Genomic DNA, 18,652 nt, shown 5'->3' on the forward strand with positions numbered 1-18,652 from the left:
AAAGGATAAAGTTTCCCCGTGAATTTATTCCCAGTGAAGGTGTGGAAATGGGACTTGGTCTCCGCGTTGTAAAATGAAACTGTCCCGCACTCGTAACTGAGATAAACTCCCACCCTCCCGGGGATGGGACCGGCAGCGAGACGGGACTCGGGGGAGGTGAGACCGTACACGTCATAATCCCGATACAACACGTCACCATTCCGCCTGATGACCCAGAATCCGGTCTCCGGACTCAGACTGAACGGTCCCTTCCTCTCCACAGACTCTGCGGCGACTCCCAGAAACCAGAATCGAATCCCCGTCACCTCCACCTCCCAGTAATGTCTTCCCGATGTGAATCCCTCCGATCCCAGCACACAAGCCCAGTTTGTGAATCTCTTCCCGGTGTTAGGGAGATTCCTCCGGGTCCCGGTACATCTCACACTCTTCCGATCCTCAGACACCTCGAGACACGGATTCGCCGTTTCAACATCCAGAGTGACAGAGACTGGGGGGAGAAGCAGAGAATTAGAGAGTCCCCGGAGATCGGGGGGAGACTCAAGCAGCGCGGCCCCGGGGATCGGGGGGAGACTCAGTCAGCGCGGCCCCGGGGACCGGGGGGAGACCCGGGCAGCGCAGCCCCGGGGATCGGGGGAAGACTCGGGCAGCGCGACCCCGGGGATCGGGGGTGGGGGGGAGACACGGGCAGGGCGGCCCCGTGGATAGGGGGGAGACTCGGACAGCGCGGCCCCGGAGATCGGGGGGAGACTCGGGCAGCGCGACCCCGGGGATCGAGGGGGAGACTCGAACAGCGCGGCCCCGGGGATCGGGGGGAGACTCGGGCAGCGCGGCTCCGGGGATCGGGAGGGAGACTCGGGCAGCGCGGCCCCAGGGATTGGGGGAAAGGCCGCTGGGCCTCAGGGTTTAATGTCTCCCCAAGGATTTTCCGCTGGACGTAGAGCAGAGAGACCCCTGGCCCTTGACTCCTCAGACAGGGGAAACATCCTCCCTCACTCCTGCCTGTTGACCCCTGAAAGAATTTTGTGTTTCCATGAGATCTCCTCTCATTCTTCGAAACTGGGAACAGAGAACATAGAGCAGTACAGCACAGGAACAGGCCCTTCATACAATGTTCACATTTCATTTGTGAGTGTGAAGTGGGGCAGTGTGATGGTTTGAGACAGTAAAGGAGGTGATAATGGGAACCAATATGGGAGAGATGAATGGCAGATTGAACCAGGAGGGGGAGGGGTGGAAAGCCCGTGGGTGAACTGTGTGTGTAGACGTAATGAGAAGGTGGAGGGGGCAAAGATGGCAGATGAGGATGACTTTTCCCCTTTCCCACAACCCCATCCCCCGCATCCCCTCATTAGGACAGGGGATGAATTTGCAGGAACCCTTAAGCAACACAGGTCCTGATGAAGTGTTTCAGTCTGAACCGTGGATTGTTTGCTCTTTTCCATAGAAACTTCCCGGCCTACTGTTCCCCCAACAATATTTTTTAATTGAATTTTCAAATAGGTTACAGAAAGAAAAAAAAACCCTTCCCCCTCCCCCCAACATCCCAATAGAAAAAAAAGAAGAATAAATAAATAAATATATAAAGAATGCCTGGATATCGGAAGATCCCCACATGCTCCATGGAGTTCATAATAGCTTTAATATGCATATTTATTTATTTCCCAAGATAACCAATAATTTTATCTTCGGAGCACCTGTACATTTAATCCTATCTTTTGTAAATAAGGGCGCCAAATTTTCAGAAATATTTCATATTTATCTCTTAAATTATAAGTAATTTTTTCAAGTGCAATGCAGCTAAAAATTCCATTCTTCCGACGATCAATACTTAAGTATGAATCCGATTTCCAAGTAACCGCAATAGACTTTTTGGCTACTGCCGATGCAATTTTTATGAATTCTTTCTGATGTTTATTCAATTTGGATTTTGATTTTATCCCTTCAATATCGCCTTGTAAAGACAATATTGGATTGTGTGGAAGTTGTATTCCAATAATTTGTTCCAGTAAAGTTCTTAAATTTGACCAAAACGGTTGAATTTTAGAACAAGACCATGTAGAGTGTAAAAAATTACCAATTTCTTGATTACATCGAAAACATTGATCAGATAGATTTGAGTTTAATCTACTTATTTTTTGTGGTGTAATAGATATTTGATGTAAAAAAGTTATATTGTACTAATCTTAGTCGAACATTTGTTGTATTTGTCATACTGTCAAGACATAATCTTGACCAACTTGTTTCATCAATTTTAATATTCAAATCAGTTTCCCATTTTTGTCTTGACTTATGAATTCCTTGTTTAATTGCCTGTTTTTGAATCAAATTATACATACCAGAAATATCTTTTTAAATTTTTCCTTTATGAATTAAAATTACTATTCCATTACGTTTCAGCAATAACATTGTTTGACCCAGTTTATCTCTTAAATAAGTCCTTAATTGGAAATAACAGAAAAGAGTGTTATTTGATATTTTATATTTATTCTTTAATTGGTCAAATGACATTAATAGACCTCCTTCAAAATAGTCTCCTACATATCTAATCCCTTTGTGAAACCAGTTATATAGAAGTTGATTATCCGTTGTAAAAGGGATAAGTTTGTTTTGAATTAAAATTCTCTTTGCTAATAAAGATTTCTTTATCTCATCATCATTTATCTTATTCCATAAATCAATTAAATGTTTTAGTATAGGAGATTCTTTCCTGTCCCGTATCCATTTAGATTCCCATTTATATATAAAATTTTCTGGTATATTTTCTCCTATTTTGTCGAATTCTATTCTAATCCATGCTGGTTTACCTTCATCAAAAAATGATGCAATAAATCTAAGTTGAATTGCTTTGTAACAATTCTTAAAATTTGCTAATTGTAACCCTCCTAGGTCAAATTTCCATGTCAATTTTTCCCAACGATATTCTTGACATCTTACCTTTCCACAGGAATTTCCTCACACATTTATTTAACTCTTGAAAAAATTTCTGCGATAATTGTATTGGTAATGTTTGGAATAAATATTGTAATCTAGCGAATATATAAATTTTTACAGCATTGACTCTACCTATTAACGTTATTGGTAACATCATCCATTTATCAAGTTCCTCTTGAATTTTTTTCAATAATGGCAAATAATTTAATTTATATAAATTTTTTATATCATTATCAACTCTTATACCTAAATACTTTATACCATTTATTGGCCATCTAAATAGAGTTATTAATCGATATTGACCATAATCTCCTTTAGCAAGTGGCAGAATTTCACTTTTATCCCAATTTATTTTGTACCCTGATATTTTCCCATATTCTTCCAATCTAGAAGATAATTTACAGAACGAATGTAAGGGGTTAGTTAGATAAATCACAACATCATCAGCAAATAAGCTAATCTTATATTCCTCCAGATTAACTTTGAAACCCATAATATCTGAGTCAGTTCTAATTAATTCATCTAATGGTTCTATCGCCAACACAAGTAAAGCAGGTGATAATGGACAACCTTGTCCAGTTGATCTTGTTAACTAAAATTATGTTGAAATTTGGCCATTTGTCACCACTTTAGCTTTGGGGTTAGTATTTAAGGTTTTAATCCATTTTATAAAAGATACTCCTAATCCATATTTTTCCAATATCTTAGATGAAAAATCCCATTCCAATCTATCAAATGCTTTTTCTGCATCCAAAGCAACTGCTACACTCATTTCTTCCCTCTTTTGTGCCAAATGAATTATGCTAAATAACCGATTTACATTATCTGCCGATTGTCTATTTTTAATAAATCCTGTTTGGTCCATGTGTATTAATTTTGGTAAGTATTTAGATAATCTGTTAGATAAAATCTTTGCTATTATTTTATAATCCGTGTTCAACAAAGAAATAGATCTATATGATGTTGGTTTTAAAAGATCTCTGTCTTTTTTTGGCAATACTATTAAAATAGTTGTCGAAAAAGATTCTGGAAGTTTATGCGTTCTTTCCGCTTGGTGTATTAGCTCCATAAAAGGAGGAATTAATAAATCTTTAAACTTTTTGTAAAATTCAGGCCGAAAACCATCTTCTCCTGGAGATATATTACTCTGAAGTGATCCTAGAGCTTCTTCGACCTCATTTAATGTAAAAGGCACATCTAATCCCTTCTGTTCTTCCAAATTCAATTTTGGGAGAGTTATTTGTGATAAAAACCTTTCTATCTCAACAATATCATTTTGTGATTCTGATTGATACAATTCAGAATAAAAAAAATTTAAAGTTTATAAAGGTTTATAAATAATTTTATTTACACTTGTTCTAATTGCATTTATCGTTTTGGAAGCCTGGTCTGTTTTTAACTGCCAAGCAAGAATCTTGTGTGATCTTTCACATAGTTCATAATATCTCTGTTTAGTTCTCATAATTACTTTTTTCTGTTCGGTATGTCTGAAGTGTGTTATATTGTATTAACAAGTTGTCTTTGTTTTTCTTCTGTCATTTATCTTTGAGATTCTTTTTCTAATTTTGTAATCTCTTTTTCCAATTGATCTATTTCTAGCATATATTCTTTCTTAATTTTAGAAGTATAACTTATTATCTGGCCTCTCAAATATGCCTTCATCGCTTCCCATAATATAAATTTATCATCAACTGAATGTGAGTTTGTATCTAAAAAAACTTGAATCTGTTTTTTCATAAAATCACAAAAATCATGACGTTTTAATAATATAGAATTAAATCTCCATCTGTATATAGATTCCTCCTTATCCATCATTATCATTGTCATTATCAAGAGGGAATGATCTGACAATATTCTTGCTTTATATTCCATATTTTTCAATCTGTCTTGAATATTCGCTGATAGTAAGAAAAAATCTATCCTTGAAGAGGTTTTATGTCTATTTGAATAAAATGAATAATCTCTTTCTCTTGGGTTAATTCTGCTCCATTTATCAATCAAAATTAAATCGTTCATCAATGATATGATAAAGTTAATTTTGCTGCTTTTGGTTTTGTAACAACCTTTGTTGACCTATATAAAACTGGGTCTAGACAAAAGTTAAATTCTCCACCTATTAATATTTTATCGTGTGCGTAGGCCAAATTCAAAAAAGCCTCCTGTACAAATTTTACATCGTTTTCATTTGGTGCATAAATATTCATAAAAGTCCATAGTTCTGAAAAGATTTGACAATGTATACTTACATATCTTCCCGCAGAATCAATTAATAGATTTTGTATTTTAATTGGTAAAGTTTTGTTGACCAAAATTGCAACTCACTCGCTTTTGAATTAATTAAAGCTGCTGTAACATTTCCATCCCAATCTCTCTTTAATTTCTGATGTTCTATCTCTGTTAAAGGTGTTTCTTGTATAAAAGCTATATCTGTTTTCATTTTCTTAATGTATGTTAAAATTCTTTTTCTTTTCAACGGTCCATTAAGCCCATTAACATTAAAACTTTAAAAAAATCAGTAAATTAGTCATTATGTTTAACGTGGTTACTCCAGTCTATAATAATACATAATATTTCAACTCTCATAGTACCTTGGGGAATTATATTAAAATTCTCCATGTTGCTGTGTGTCTCCCCTCCGATCATCCAGGCAAAGAAAGAAAGATAAAAGAAAAATAAAACCCCTGCTGATCTTGTGAATGAAAAAAAAACACAACATTACCCCCCTCCGTTGTGCTGGTCATGGCAAACGCCATGATTACACACGTGAATCCCGTAGCGATCGATCCGAAGTTCCCCCAGCTCCCCCGTAACATGAAAAAAGTATATATAAGAAAAAATAATATCACTACTCTCGATTAATATTTCTCAAATTTTCACCTGTATCATATAATTAAAAGTATATTTAAATATTCTTCTGTCCTTAATGTCCATCAACTCACTTCAGTGTCCCTGTCTTCATCTTCAATCTGTTTCACTTTTAAATCTTTACTGTGACGAGTGGATATTTGTGAGTTCTTCTGCAAACTCCTCTGCATCCCGATGATCAGTAAAAAAAATTCTTTTTCTGTCATCCAAAAAGATTATCAGTGTTGCTGGGTGGCGCAATATAAATTTATAACCCTTTTCGCATAAAACATTTTTCGCTGCCTTAAATTTCTTCTTTCTCTTCAAAAGGTCATAACTTATATCAGGATAGAAAAGAACTGCTTTATCTTCTAACATCAATGGCTCATTTTTCTTTCTGGCATATTGGGCAGCCGCCTTCAGGATCTTTACTTTATCTTGATATCTTAAGCATTTTATCAAGATTGGTCGTGGGTTTTGATCTTAAAGCTCTGTGGACCCTTTCGATTTCAATCAACTGGGTTCCCTGTTCCATTTCCAAATTTTCCGGGATCCATTATTCAAAAATTTTTATTCGATCCTCTCCCTCTAGCCATTCTTTTAAGACCAACAATTTTAATATTATTTTGTCTACTAAAATTTTCAAGCACGTCTATTTTTTCCAACAGTCGTTTTCTATCTGATATCCAGGCATGAGTATTATCTTCCATTTTCTTCACTCTCTCTATAGTGTCTTCCGTTATTTCTTCCAGGTTTTTAACATTTTTCTCCATTTTCTCCTGTTTTTTCACCATTTTATCTAACATAGCCTTCATATTTTTAATATCTTCTTGTATTATTTTTAATTTTTAAAATTCTTTTAAATCATGCATTATTTGCACCAAAGAAGGAACTCTTATGTGTCCAGAATATCTTCCACCTCCAATCTCTTCCTGTTGTTCTTCTTTTACCTCCTCATCTTCTTCTGTATGTTCCAGAGAATCCGAATCGACTGCGGGTCATTGTCACTTCCGCTTCCAATGGTAGCTGGGATTTGTAGTTCATTATGCTCATGTTTGCACATGCCCTTTCCTGCGCGCACGCGCAGTTCCTGTTGTTCCTTCTTGGAGACTATTAATGCTGCGGGCGATTTCTGTTTTGTATCGCCGGATTGAGATGCACTTGAGTCCGAGGCTTCTTCATGGTGGCCGGCTCAACTTGTACTATCTTCAAAGTAATAGTTTTCTTCTTTGTCTGTTTAGGCGGCATATCTAAGGAAAATCCTGAGTAGTTTAGACGGAGTTTTTAGGAAATATTTACTAACTTTTCTTCACTTAAACATTAATTTATTAGTTTTTTTTTTACGGGATAGCTGGATATCCGCGTCTCGATCCCACGTCATCACGTGACGTCCCCCCCCCCCCAAACAATTTGTGTGTGTTACTCTGCTTTAAATATACTCAATTATTTGGCCTTCACAGTTGCCTGTGGCAGGTACACCATCCTGTGGATAAAGGAATTCCTCCTCATCTCTGTCCTAAATGGACATCCCTATAGTCGGAGGCTGTGCTTACCATTCTCGACCCACCCACATCCTCCCAACATCAACTCTCTCCAGACAGGTGTCAGAGAGATCTGGCGAGACCCTTCATCAGGACCTGTGCAGCTTGGATTACCAGCATCTGCAGATTTTCTCCTGTTTGATTTTTAAAGCAGAAGTTAATAAGTAAACATCTTGATTAGTCAGATTCTCAAAAGTTATGGGGAGGAAGTGGGAGAATAGGGTTGAGAGGGATAATACATCAGCCATTCTTCTAAACTCCGGTGAGTACAGGCCCAGAAACATCAAACACTTCTCATATGTTAACTCTTTCATTCCCGGAATTATTCTTGTGAATCTTCTGGACCCCCTTCAATGCCAGTACATGTTTTCCGATAGAAGGGACCTAAAACTGCTCACAATCCTCCAAGTGTGGTCTGTCCAATGCCTTATTAAAACCTCAGAATTACATCTTTGCTCTTGTAATCTAATCCTCTCGAAATGAAAACAAACATTGAGTTTGCCAATCTTACCACTGACACAAACTGCAAGTTAACCTTCAGGGAAACCTGCACAAGGACACCCATGTCACTTTGCACCTCTGAGTTTTGAATTTCGTCCTGTTTACAGAATTGTCTATGTCTTTATTCCTTTGACCAAAGTCGTACCTGCCTAAGTTTGTACCTGCCAAACTCTACCTGTGCTACAAGATCCTTATTACGTATACTGGTGCATTCAAATAAGAACCATAAGACAAAGCAGCAGAAGCCGGCCATTCGGTCGTTTGAATCTGCTCCGCCATTTTATCATGAGCTGATCCATTCTCCCATTTATTCCCACTCCCCCACCTTCTCACCATGACCTTTGATGCCCTGGCTACGCATATACCTATGAATCGCTGTCTTAAATACACCCAATGACTTGGCTTCCACTGCCGCAAGAAATTAACAGATTCACCACCCTCTGGCTAAAAAAATTTCTTCGCATCTCCCTTCTGAATGGACGCCCTTCAATCTTTAAGTCATGCTCTCTCATACTAGACTCCCCCACCATGGGAAACAACTTTGCCTTTTAACATTCGACATGTTTCTGTGAGGTTCCCCCTCATTCTTCTAAACTCCACGGAGTACAGTCCAAGAGCGGTCAAAGGTTCCACATATGTTAACCCTCTCATTCCAGGAATCATTCTAGTGAATCTTCTCTGAACCCTCTCCAATGTCAGAACATCCTTTCTTAAATAAGGAGCCCAAAACTGCACACAGTATTCCAAGTGAGGTCTTACCAGTGCCTTATACAGCCTCAACATCACATCCCTGCTCCTATACTCTATTCCTCTAGAAATGAATGCCAACATTGCATTCGCCTTCTTCACCACCGACTCAACCTGGAGGTTAACCTTAAGGGTATCCTGCAGGAGCACTCCCAAGTCCCATTGCATCTCAGAACTTTGAATTCTCTCTCCATTTAAATAATAGTCTGCCCATTTATTTCTTCTACCAACGTGCATGACCATACACTTTTCGACATTGTATTTCATTTGCCACTTCTTTGACCATTCTCCCAATCTATCCAAATCTCTCTGCAGACTCTCGGTTTCCTCGGCACTACCGGCCCCTCCACCGATCTTTGTATCATTAGCAAGCTTAGCCACAAAGCCATCTATTCCATAATCCAAATCGCTGATATACAACGTAAAAAGATGTGGCCCCAACACGGACCCCTGTGGAACACCACTGGTAACTGGCAGCCAACCAGAATGGGATCCTTTATTCCCACTCTCTGTTTCCTGACAATCAGCCAACGCTCTATCCACATATGTAAATTTACTGTAATTCCATGGGCTGTTATCTTGTTTAGCGGCCTTGTCAAAGGCCTTCTGAAAATCCAAATACACAACATCCACTGCATCTCCCTTGTCTAGCCTACTTATAATTTCCTCAAAAAATTTCAATGGGTTTGTCAGGCAGGATTTTCCTTTAAGGAAACCATGCTGAGTTTGGCCTATCTTGTTATATGCCTCCAGGTACTCCGTAACCTCATCCTTGACAATTGACTCCAACAACTTCCCAACCACCGATGTCAAGCTAACAGGTCTATAATTTACTTCTTGCTTCCTTGCCCCTTTCTTAAATACCAGAGCGGCATTAACAATCTTCCACTCCTCCGGAACCATGCCAGGGTCTATTGACTTTTGAAAGATTATTGCTAATGCCTCCGCAATCTCCACAGCTACTTCCTTCAAAACACAAGGGTGCATTCCATCTGGTCCTGGAGATTGATCTACCCTGAGACTATTCAGCTTCGTGAGTACTTTCTGTGTTGTAATTGTGTCTGCGCACACTTCTCTTCCCTGACACCTTTGAGTGTCCGGTATACTGCTGATATTTTCCTCAGTGAGGACTGATGAAAATACTCGTTCAGTTCCTCAGCCATCTCCTTATCTCCCATTACAATTTCTCCAGCATCATTTTCTATCGGTCCTATATCCACTCTCACCTTTTTTTTTACACTTTAAATACTTGAAAAAGCTTTTAGTATCTTCTTTGATATTATTTGCTCGCTTCCTTTCATAGTTCATCTTTTCCCTCTTAATCGCCTTCTTAGTTTCCTTTTGTAAGCTTTTAAAAACTCGCAATCCTGTCTTCACACTAATTTTTGCTTCCTTGAATGCCCTCTCCTTTGCTTTTACTTTGGTTTTGACTTCTCTTGTCAGCCACGGTCGCATCCTTTTTCCATTCGAAAATTTCTTCTTTTTTGGAATATATCTGTCTTGCACATTCCTCACATCTCGCATAAACTCCAGCCACTGCTGCTCTGCCGTCCTCCCGCTAGTGTCCCTTTCCACTCAGATTTGGCCACTGTAATTTCCTTTACTCCACTGCAATACCGACACTACGGATTTCGGCTTCTCTTTCTCAAATTTCACAGTGAACTCAGTCATGTTACGACCACTGGCTCCTAACGGTTCCTTCACCTCAATCTCTCTAATCACCTCTGGGTCATTACACAATATCCAATCTAGTACCTCTGATCCCCTCGGGGGCTCAACAACAAGCTGTTCTGAAAAGCCATCTCGTAGACATTCTACAAATTCTCTGTCTTGAGATCCAGTGTCGACCTGATTTACCCAATCCACTCGCATGTTAAAATCCCCCACAATTATCATAACACTGCCCTTTTGGCAAACCTTTTCTATTTCCTGTTGTAATTTGTAGTCCACCTCACTGCAGCTGTTAGGAGGCCTGTATATAACTGCCATCAGGGTCCTTTTACCCCTACTATTTCTCAGCTCAACCCATAAAGATTCTTCCAATCCTATGTCACCTCTTTCTAATGATTTAATGTCATTTCTTACCAATAAAGCCACGCCACGCTATTACTAATGCTTTTTGAGATAGTGATTTAGATGCATATCATATTTTTTACTGAGTTAATTATTGTATGTAATTAGTTTTGCTACAACAAGTGTATGGGATATTGGAAAAAAGGTTGAATTTCCCCATGGGGATGAATAAAGTATCTATCTATCTATCTATCTATCTATCTATCTATCTATCTATCTATCTATCTATCTATCTATCTATCTATCTATCTATCTATCTATCTATCTATCTATCTATCTATCTATCTATCCTTGGACGTTCAGCTCTCGGAGACATGCATCCTTTAGCCACGTCTCAGTGATGGCCACAAAATTATACCTGCCAATCTGTAGCTGTACGACAAGACCATCCACCTTATTCCTTATGCTGTGTGCATTTAAGTATAATATCTTAAGTCCTGTATTTGATACTTTTTGATTTGACTGCACTGCAACTCATCCCAGTGGCTGCAAATTTGCCCCATCACCTGCCTGTCCTTCCTGACATCTTTACTGCTCACTATCTTAGATTTATTTCTGTTTTCCCCCTCCTCCACTCTAACATTCCGGTTTACCATCCCCCTACCAAATTAGTTTAAACCCTCCCTAACAGCTCTATTAAACATTCCCGCGATGATATTCATCCCCGTCGGGTTCATGTGTAACCCGTCCTTTTTGAACAGTTAATACTTCCCACTAAAGAGATCCCACTGATCCAAGAATCTGAAGCCCTGCCCCCTGCACCAGTCTCTCAGCCACGCATTCATCTGCCTGATCCTACTATTCTTGCCCTCGCTAGCACATGACACAGGTAGCAATCCTGAGATTACTACCCTGGAGGTCCTGCTTCTCAGCTTCATTCCTAACTCCTGGAAATCTCTCTTCAGGACCTCCTCCCTTTTCCTCTCTATGTCATTGGTACCAACATGTACCAAGACAGCTGGCTGCTCGCCCTCTCCCTTCAGGATATTCTGGACCCGATCCGAGACATCCCGTACCCTGGCACCAGGGAGGCAAAACATCATGCGGGTATCTCTATCAGGCTCACAGAAACTCCTGTCTGTTCCCCTGACTATGGAATCCCCTATGACTACCGCATTCCTCTTCTCCCTCCTTCCTTCCTGCACAACAGCGTCAGGTTCGGTGCCAGAGTCCTGGTCACCGTGGCCGTCCCATGTCAGGTCATCCCCCTCAACTGCATCCGAAACGATATACTTGTTGCTTGGGGGGCAGCCACAGGGGTGCTCTCCACTATCCGGGCATTTCCCTTCCCTCTCCTGACAGTCACCCAGTTTTCTGACCCCTGTAGTCTAGGGATGACTACCTCCCTGTAGCTCCTGTCTATCACCTCTTCATTTTCTCTAATAAGCTGTAGGTCATCAAGCTGCAGCTCCAGATCCCTAACACGGTCTTCAAGGAGCTGAATCTCGGTTCACCTGGTGCAGATGTGGCTATCAGGGAGGCTGGAGGTCTCCCAGGATTCCCACATCTGACACCCTGAACAAAGCACTAACCCTGCAGACATGCTACCTAATTCTTCAGGAATGAAACAAAGAAAGATAGGTCAACTCACCCACTTACTTCGCCAAGCACACAAACTTTTTAAACCGTTAGCTAATGTGCCTTGCTGTTCCGCCGTCCGTCGGGCCGATTTGCCAAGGGGAGAAAAAGAGTCGGTGCCTCGCTCTCGCCTCTTGCCGTTACCGTCTAAGCCCGTTGAGCCAAAGCCCTACACTCTGCTGCCACCCACTCCGCTGCCCTCTGTATAGGGTGGTCATCTTTTTAAACGCTCCGCACTGTCCTGCGCAGTCTCGCCGTTCTTGTACGCAAAGTTTTTTTTTTTAAAAACTGCCTTCCTACAGAATTTAGCTCCCACGCCGCCCTTCCTGTCCCAATCTAAAAAAACACCTTCAGTCCTGTATTCATCAGCCTATTCCACACTGTCCACTTGAAATTCAGCAAGGCCTTTGATGTCGATGATAGACCACACTTGGAGCACTATCTGCATTTCCGGTTCCCGAATATGGGGAGGATGTCATTACACTGAACAGGAGGCTTCAGGAGGATGTTACCAGGACTGGGGGCTTGGGTTAAAAGCAGAGAGTGGATAAGCTTGGGCTATTCAGCTGCAGTGTAGGATGTTCAGGTATGACCCCTTATCGAGGTAAATAATTCATAAGGAGCTTAAATAACGTTTCTTTTTCCAAGAAATGGGAGTACAGAACCAGAGACCTCAGACTGAAAGTTAGACGGGAATTTTTTCTGAGTGGTCTATCGGGTAACATTCTCATAGAGAGGGAGGTTGGTAAATGGAATTTGCCCTCAGACGCTGTAGAAACAGGTAAAAATAAAATATTTAAAAATACATTTGGGCAGGTACACAGATGGGAAATAGTTAGAGGGATGGGGGGGGGAGCAAACACACACAAATGGGCCATGCTCAAGAAGACATCTTAGTCTTGCAGATTGATGAAGTGGGCCGTGAGTTCAACATCCATCAAACCCTCCCAGATCATCCTCCTGAGGAATCTTACCCTGGAGTCTGTCTGTGAAGTGTTGATGTGACGTCACGTCAGAGGGCAGCTCAGTGCCACAGAACAGACAGTCTGGGTAAGGACGGCAGATTTCAATCCTAAATGGAAATTTGTGCCTATTTCTGTGGCCGTGTGTCACACTCTGATAGTATATCCTGTGTGTGTGTGTGTGTGTGTGTGTGTGTGTGTGTACACATTGATGGAGAGTGTGCACATTGAAGAATTTGTATGTTACAGTGTGTCATCACATGTCTGGTGTGTGTTGACATTGTGTCACACGTGATTGAGTTGTTTAAATGAATAAATGACTGTCTCTGAAGAGAATGGTTTCCAGGTTACTGAGGGAAATAACAACGTACATTGTTGAGGCTCTGACTACAATCTGCCAGTCCTTCCTGTGTATGTGTGTGAGGGAGCTTTGCCAGGCCGGTTATGCTGTGTGTGCTTCTCCCGAGATGAAATCTTGACCCATGTCAATGCTTGTTGGTGTGTCCGAGCTCATTCTCACAATGCTTCAATGTAGTGGTCTGATCACCATAAGAGATAGGAGCAGAATTAGGTCATTTGCCTATCGAGTCTGCTCCGCCATTCAATCATGGCTGATCCTTATTTTTCCTCCTCAGCCCCACTCCGTGGTCTTCTCCCCGTAACCTTTCATGCTGTGTCCAATCTAGAACCTATCAAGCTGTGCCTTAAATACACACAACAAGTTCCACAAATTCACCAGCTGCTGGCACAAATTTCTACGTATCTGTTTTAAATAGAACCCCTCTATCTTGAGGCTGTGCCCTCTTGTCCTAAACGCCACCATCATGGGAAACATCCGTTCCACATCTACTCTGTCTAGGACTTTCAACATTTGAAAGGTTTCAATGAGATCCCCCCCTCATCTTTCTAAATTCCAGCGAGTACAGACACAGAGCTATCAAACGTTCCTCGTATGAGAACCCTTTCATTCCTGGACTCATCCTTATGAAATGAACCTTCTGCAATGCCAGCACACCTTTTCTTAGACGAGGAGCTCAAAACTGTTCACAATACTCAAGGTGAGGCTTCATCACATCCCTACCCTTGGATTGAATGCTAACATTGGATTCTAAACCACAGATTAAAAGCCAGGAGCAACAGGCTCCGGGACAGCTTCTTCAACCAGGCCATCAGACTGATTAACTCATGTGGACACAACTGTATTTCTATGTCATATTAACCAGCTTGTTGTGCATATTATTCATCATAAATTACAATAAATTGCACATCGCACATTTAGACGGAGATGTAACGTAAAGATTTTTAATCCTCATGTATATGAATGATGTAAGTAATAAAGTCAATTCAATTCAAATCAATTTCTTGTTTATTTTTTTCATCCCAATCATTCTTTCAGTTCCTCTCTGTAGACATTTAAAAGCTTCCCAATCCTCTGTCTTCCTACTAATTTTTGTTTAGTCGTATCCCCTCTCTTTTGCCTTGACATTAATTTGTCTTCCCTTGTCAGCCACGGTTTTACTGTTTTGCCATTTGAGTATTTATTTATTTTTGGAATACATCTATCCTTCACCTTCCTCATTTTCCCAGAAACTGACACCATTTCTGCTCTGCTCTCATCCCTGCCAGCATCTCCTTCCAATTTGCTTTGGCCAACTCCTCTCTCAGACCACTGTAATTTCTTTCATTTCTCTGAAATACTACAATGTCAGACTTTACCGTCTCCTTATCAGATTTCAAGTTGAACTCAGTCACGTTGTGAGCACTACCTCCTAAGGTTTCTTTTAACTACTCACCTCTGGTTCAATACATAACACCCAATCCAGTAGAGCTGTTCCCCGTGTAGGCTCAACTACAAACTGCTCTAGAAAGCAATCACATTGCATTCAACAATCTCACTCTCTTGAGATCCTTTACCAACCTGATTTTCCCAATTGCCCTGCATGTTGAAATCTCCCATGATTATCATAACATTGTCCTTTTCATCAGCCTTTTCTATTTCCAGTTGTAATCTGTGGGACTCAACCCACTGACTGTTGGGAGGCCTGTATATGACTGGTGTCAGTGTCATTTTTTACTTTTGAGGTTCCTTACCTCAACCCACAAGGATTCAACATCTTCCAATCCTATGTCACATCTAGCTGCTGATTTACCAGCAGAGCCACACCACCCCATCGGCCTTCCTTCCTTCCTCCGATACATTGTGTAATCTTGAACATTCAGCTCCCAACTACAACCATCCTTCAGCCACGATTCCGTGATTCCTGACAATCGGTAATAGTGCAACAGGATCATCCACCTTATTTCTCATACTCCATGCATTGAGATATAACACTTTGTGTACTGTATCTGCTACCCTTTTTAATTCTGCATCCCTAATGCACTGATACTCACCTTGCTGGCTGCAATTTTGTCCTCGCATCTGTCCGCCCTATCTGACAGTCTGACTGTACGCTATCTTTGCATTTTACCATCAGTTCTATCGCTTCACTCAACTTCCAACTTCCAACCCCCACCCCACCAAATTAGTTTAAACCCTCCCCGACAGCTCTATCAAACCTCTCTGCGAGAATATTGTTCTCCCCCGGGTCGAGGTGCGACCCATCCCTTTTGAGGAGGTCATTCCTCCGCCAGATGAGATCCCGATGATCCAAGAACCTGAAGGCCTGTCCCCAGCACCATCTTCTCAGCCATGTTAATCTGCCAAATTATCCTGTTTCTACCCTCACCAGCACGTGGCAAAGGCAGCAATCCAGAAATTACAACCCTGGAGGTGCTGCATCAGAGCTTTCTACCAAGCTCTCCAAATTCTATTTTCAGGACCTCTTTGCTTTTACTTCCAATGTCATCGTCACAAATTTACCAAGATATCTGGCTCTTTTCCCTCCCTCTCTAAAATGCTGCGTACACGATTCGAGGCATCCCTGACCCTGGCACTCAGGGGGCAACATACCATTCGGGTGTCCCGTTCACATCAATAGATCCTGCTGTCTGTTCCCCTGATGATTCAGTCCCCGATCACGACCACTCCCCTCTTCTGCCTCTGACAACAGTGAGAGATGCTGATCCAGAAGGTGGAAGACCTGTGTCAGTCAGAGTCTGCACTTACAGGGCACATGAAGGACTTGTGTATTTTCCTGACAATCCAGGTCACCACACTGATACCTGCTTTTATTCCCAACAATATTATCATCAGTATTAAATTCCCAGTTCATCTGGTAGATCCAAACTCATGTCCTGCTGTGTTAGTGCATTTGCCTGGGATTGGAACACAGTGGTTCATCTGCCAGTCCCGTGTATTGGTTGTATTGTGACCCTGTGCTGGTGTGTCCAGGGGTCTGACATCTCCAGCTGACCATGTGACAGTGATGCCTCCCAGTCGGTGGGGTTGATGTGGAATAAACTTCAGTTCCCCTTCAGCCCAGTATTACAGACAATCTTTGCCTCAAATTGGAACTAAATTGAGCTTCATAAACAAGGAGAAATGAATCTTTGTAAGTTTTACCTCGATTAATAGAATCAAGCATTTCTCTCAGCACTGTGTTCAACAAATAGGGGTGATCGAATTTTTCAACCGGTAGGGTCTCATCTGTCACTGCCCATTCCTGGACATGGTCATTAATCCTGTAAATATTAAACTGCTGGTTATAAATTGCTATTCTGAACTATTTTACAAATCCATTAAGGGTTTCAGTAAAGAGCTTGTCCTACCTCCTGTTCCGACGAGCTTCCTCCTGAAATAAATCAAACACAAATCCGATTAGACTTGGACTTACTGTCCATATCCTGAACTTCATCCAAATCATTACAAAGTGTTGAAAATTCCCACTCCCGCAATCACTCACACACACGGACAATACAGAACCACAGGGTAACTTACAAGGAAAGTTTCTGAATGTCAGATTATTACTGAGAGGATGAAACTTACAGGGAAGACAGGACAGGCTGTGCATTTTCATCTGGATATGACGTCAGTGTGATAGGATGGAGGAATTTAAGATCAGTGATGTATGTGATTGTGTGCGGGTGGAGGAAGTACCTCTATTTATGGGGAGACTTGTGGGGAGATGTAATTCCAGATGGATTTTTACAAATTCCACAAGAAATTTAGTGAAGAGGATGTGGAACTCGCTGCCACAGGAGTGGCTGAAATGGAACAGCAGAGATTGAATGTAATGGGGAGGCTGGATAAACACGTGAGGGACCAGAGATTTCGGGGCGCTGTTGCTGGTTGTTGTGAGTAGGTGGCAGGAGGATTGTGAAGCAGGGAAATTCAGAGGAGAAAATGGGCCGAATGGCCTGGTTATGTTTTGAACGATTGAACGTTCATTTGAATGTTATCTGTAAAAGTGAAGAGACAATAATAGTTTCCCTAATCTGATGGAAACCGGATACGGAAGATAAGTCTGATGTGTGGGTCAAATTCTTTGTTCTCACTGATTGACAAAGAGACCCTCACACCAACCGCATCAGACACACTCACAGCCTGTGACTGGAAATTGGAGTTAATGAGAGTTTTAGAGGATATTTAATGCAGAATTAAGGAAACAGTCAGCAGCTCTGTGTTATGATCAGAGTAAATAATTTCAGAGAAATTTGCATCCTGTCCTGGAATGTACAGAAGTTGTGGAAGTCCAGTTTTGGGAGAATAACAACCCTGAATAGAAGCATCAATTCTCTGGTGAGAAAGAGTTTACTGCCATTTGTAAATGCTGGGTGTATGAGAAATGCATTTGTTTTCTGTCTGCATTGAATTCTGTGTTACGTGTTTATTACGATAACCAGTCTGGTGAGTGGGGACGTGGTAAAAGCGAAGGGAATAAGTTACGTACTCATACTTTGTTCTGGGCAGTTTTGAGCTGGGGACGGGCGGATGTCATTCTGTATTTGACTGCTGTGTTGCAGCTTACTTTACAATGAATTGCCCTGAAGTTTCATCGCTTCAGGATTGTATTTTGCTAATGAAGGACTGAAAGCGTATCTTGGACATTTTGAAATGTCATTATTGGAGTGATGGGAGGGTGCGTCATGAACGTATAACAACTTGTGTGAGGTCGCCAGCAGCGGCAATTGATTTGTTAGAATTGGCCGCTGTGCTGTGTTTATTTCAAATATACCACTGTTCATTTAGTGCCCTTTGACAGAAGCAAATTGAAATAGACTCCCTCACCTTGAGAAATATCACACTGCCTTTTTGATCCATCTGTTCCTTTAACTTTGAGATTTCCTCCTGAATAAACCTTATATTCTCTTGAATCTCCCGAAGATTTTTCTCCATTGGGTTGAGAATCCTCTTCTCTTCTTCCCTGAGATCACTGAGTAAGCTCTGCTCTTTCTCAGTGATAATCCGGCGCAGTTCAGCAAACTGGGATGTGACGTGGGACTGAACGCTGTGTGACTGTTCCTGTCGAATGAAAGGTGAAGATTAATATACTGCATTGCTGTGCTCTGTTTCCTTTTGTCGTTCAGTTCGGTCTA

Source organism: Hemitrygon akajei, unplaced genomic scaffold, assembly GCF_048418815.1.
Source record: "Hemitrygon akajei unplaced genomic scaffold, sHemAka1.3 Scf000039, whole genome shotgun sequence".
In the NCBI taxonomy this organism is placed as follows: domain Eukaryota; kingdom Metazoa; phylum Chordata; class Chondrichthyes; order Myliobatiformes; family Dasyatidae; genus Hemitrygon; species Hemitrygon akajei.